Raw genomic sequence first — 4,405 nt, 5'->3', positions numbered from 1 at the left:
TTTTTCCCAAAAACTAAACAAGATATTGAAAGACTGAATGCTCCACTTTCACTTGGGTCTTCCCCCAAATGGGAAATCACCATAGTTTTTAAGTTGCCACGTTTACTTTTGGAGTTGCGTCTCTGTGTGTTTTATTTCAAATGTGTAACGCGTCTGTACTGCACAGAATGACAATGGGTTTTCCCCCATAACTAAAAAGTCCATACATAGTATACAGGTCCTAGTATGACTGGGGTTCTCCCCGAACTGTGAAATCCCAAAAGTGGTGGGTCAGCAATGTTATCTTTTGGAGATACGCCACAATGTGTGTTTTGTTTCACATGTGTGACACGTCATTGCCGAGATAAATGTAAATGGATTTTTCCCAAAAACTAAACAAGATATTGAAAGACTGAATGCTCCACGTTCACTTGGGTCTTCCCCCAAATGGGAAATCACCATAGTTTTTAAGTTGCCACGTTTACTTTTGGAGTTGCTTCTCTGTGTGTTTTATTTCAAATGTGTAACGCGTCTGTACTGCACAGAATGACAATGGGTTTTCCCCCATAACTAAAAAGTCCATACATAGTATACAGGTCCTAGTATGACTGGGGTTCTCCCCGAACTGTGAAATCCCAAAAGTGGTGGGTCAGCAATGTTAACTTTTGGAGATACGCCACAATGTGTGTTTTGTTTCACATGTGTGACACGTCATTGCCGAGATAAATGTAAATGGATTTTTCCCAAAAACTAAACAAGATATTGAAAGACTAAATGCTCCACGTTCACTTGGGTCTTCCCCCAAATGGGAAATCACCATAGTTTTTAAGTTGCCATGTTTACTTTTGGAGTTGCGTCTCTGTGTGTTTTATTTCAAATGTGTAACGCGTCTGTACTGCACAGAATGACAATGGGTTTTCCCCCATAACTAAAAAGTCCATACATAGTATACAGGTCCTAGTATGACTGGGGTTCTCCCCGAACTGTGAAATCCCAAAAGTGGTGGGTCAGCAATGTTAACTTTTGGAGATACGCCACAATGTGTGTTTTGTTTCACATGTGTGACACGTCATTGCCGAGATAAATGTAAATGGATTTTTCCCAAAAACTAAACAAGATATTGAAAGACTGAATGCTCCACGTTCACTTGGGTCTTCCCCCAAATGGGAAATCACCATAGTTTTTAAGTTGCCACGTTTACTTTTGGAGTTGCGTCTCTGTGTGTTTTATTTCAAATGTGTAACGCGTCTGTACTGCACAGAATGACAATGGGTTTTCCCCCATAACTAAAAAGTCCATACATAGTATACAGGTCCTAGTATGACTGGGGTTCTCCCCGAACTGTGAAATCCCAAAAGTGGTGGGTCAGCAATGTTAACTTTTGGAGATACGCCACAATGTGTGTTTTGTTTCACATGTGTGACACGTCATTGCCGAGATAAATGTAAATGGATTTTTCCCAAAAACTAAACAAGATATTGAAAGACTGAATGCTCCACGTTCACTTGGGTCTTCCCCCAAATGGGAAATCACCATAGTTTTTAAGTTGCCACGTTTACTTTTGGAGTTGCGTCTCTGTGTGTTTTATTTCAAATGTGTAACGCGTCTGTACTGCACAGAATGACAATGGGTTTTCCCCCATAACTAAAAAGTCCATACATAGTATACAGGTCCTAGTATGACTGGGGTTCTCCCCGAACTGTAAAATCCCAAAAGTGGTGGGTCAGCAATGTTGACTTTTGGAGATATGCCACACTGTGTGTTTTGTTTCACATGTGTGACACGTCATTGCCGAGATAAATGTAAATGGATTTTTCCCAAAAACTAAACAAGATATTGAAAGACTGAATGCTCCACGTTCACTTGGGTCTTCCCCCAAATGGGAAATCACCATAGTTTTTAAGTTGCCACGTTTACTTTTGGAGTTGCGTCTCTGTGTGTTTTATTTCAAATGTGTAACGCGTCTGTACTGCACAGAATGACAATGGGTTTTCCCCCATAACTAAAAAGTCCATACATAGTATACAGGTCCTAGTATGACTGGGGTTCTCCCCGAACTGTGAAATCCCAAAAGTGGTGGGTCAGCAATGTTATCTTTTGGAGATACGCCACAATGTGTGTTTTGTTTCACATGTGTGACACGTCATTGCCGAGATAAATGTAAATGGATTTTTCCCAAAAACTAAACAAGATATTGAAAGACTGAATGCTCCACGTTCACTTGGGTCTTCCCCCAAATGGGAAATCACCATAGTTTTTAAGTTGCCACGTTTACTTTTGGAGTTGCGTCTCTGTGTGTTTTATTTCAAATGTGTAACGCGTCTGTACTGCACAGAATGACAATGGGTTTTCCCCCATAACTAAAAAGTCCATACATAGTATACAGGTCCTAGTATGACTGGGGTTCTCCCCGAACTGTGAAATCCCAAAAGTGGTGGGTCAGCAATGTTATCTTTTGGAGATACGCCACAATGTGTGTTTTGTTTCACATGTGTGACACGTCATTGCCGAGATAAATGTAAATGGATTTTTCCCAAAAACTAAACAAGATATTGAAAGACTGAATGCTCCACGTTCACTTGGGTCTTCCCCCAAATGGGAAATCACCATAGTTTTTAAGTTGCCATGTTTACTTTTGGAGTTGCGTCTCTGTGTGTTTTATTTCAAATGTGTAACGCGTCTGTACTGCACAGAATGACAATGGGTTTTCCCCCATAACTAAAAAGTCCATACATAGTATACAGGTCCTAGTATGACTGGGGTTCTCCCCGAACTGTGAAATCCCAAAAGTGGTGGGTCAGCAATGTTAACTTTTGGAGATACGCCACAATGTGTGATTTGTTTCACATGTGTGACACGTCATTGCCGAGATAAATGTAAATGGATTTTTCCCAAAAACTAAACAAGATATTGAAAGACTGAATGCTCCACGTTCACTTGGGTCTTCCCCCAAATGGGAAATCACCATAGTTTTTAAGTTGCCACGTTTACTTTTGGAGTTGCGTCTCTGTGTGTTTTATTTCAAATGTGTAACGCGTCTGTACTGCACAGAATGACAATGGGTTTTCCCCCATAACTAAAAAGTCCATACATAGTATACAGGTCCTAGTATGACTGGGGTTCTCCCCGAACTGTGAAATCCCAAAAGTGGTGGGTCAGCAATGTTATCTTTTGGAGATACGCCACAATGTGTGTTTTGTTTCACATGTGTGACACGTCATTGCCGAGATAAATGTAAATGGATTTTTCCCAAAAACTAAACAAGATATTGAAAGACTAAATGCTCCACGTTCACTTGGGTCTTCCCCCAAATGGGAAATCACCATAGTTTTTAAGTTGCCATGTTTACTTTTGGAGTTGCTTCTCTGTGTGTTTTATTTCAAATGTGTAACGCGTCTGTACTGCACAGAATGACAATGGGTTTTCCCCCATAACTAAAAAGTCCATACATAGTATACAGGTCCTAGTATGACTGGGGTTCTCCCCGAACTGTGAAATCCCAAAAGTGGTGGGTCAGCAATGTTATCTTTTGGAGATACGCCACAATGTGTGTTTTGTTTCACATGTGTGACACGTCATTGCCGAGATAAATGTAAATGGATTTTTCCCAAAAACTAAACAAGATATTGAAAGACTGAATGCTCCACGTTCACTTGGGTCTTCCCCCAAATGGGAAATCACCATAGTTTTTAAGTTGCCATGTTTACTTTTGGAGTTGCGTCTCTGTGTGTTTTATTTCAAATGTGTAACGCGTCTGTACTGCACAGAATGACAATGTGTTTTCCGCCATAAATAAAAAGACCATTCATAGTCTAGGTGTCCTAGTATGACTGGGGTTCTCTCCGAACTGTGAAATCCCAAAAGTGGTGGGTCAGCAATGTTATCTTTTGGAGATACGCCACAATGTGTGTTTTGTTTCACATGTGTGACACGTCATTGCCGAGATAAATGTAAATGGATTTTTCCCAAAAACTAAACAAGATATTGAAAGACTGAATGCTCCACGTTCACTTGGGTCTTCCCCCAAATGGGAAATCACCATAGTTTTTAAGTTGCCACGTTTACTTTTGGAGTTGCGTCTCTGTGTGTTTTATTTCAAATGTGTAACGCGTCTGTACTGCACAGAATGACAATGGGTTTTCCCCCATAACTAAAAAGTCCATACATAGTCTACAGGTCCTAGTATGACTGGGGTTCTCCCCGAACTGTGAAATCCCAAAAGTGGTGGGGCAGCAATGTTATCTTTTGGAGATATGCCACAATGTGTGTTTTGTTTCACATGTGTGACACGTCATTGCCGAGATAAATGTAAATGGATTTTTCCCAAAAACTAAACAAGATATTGAAAGACTAAATGCTCCACGTTCACTTGGGTCTTCCCCCAAATGGGAAATCACCATAGTTTTTAAGTTGCCATGTTTACTTT

The sequence above is a fragment of the Polyodon spathula genome, chromosome 30, assembly GCF_017654505.1.
Source record: "Polyodon spathula isolate WHYD16114869_AA chromosome 30, ASM1765450v1, whole genome shotgun sequence".
Classification (NCBI taxonomy): domain Eukaryota; kingdom Metazoa; phylum Chordata; class Actinopteri; order Acipenseriformes; family Polyodontidae; genus Polyodon; species Polyodon spathula.
The sequence above is the reverse complement of the archived record's forward strand: the minus strand, read 5'-3'. Positions refer to the sequence as shown.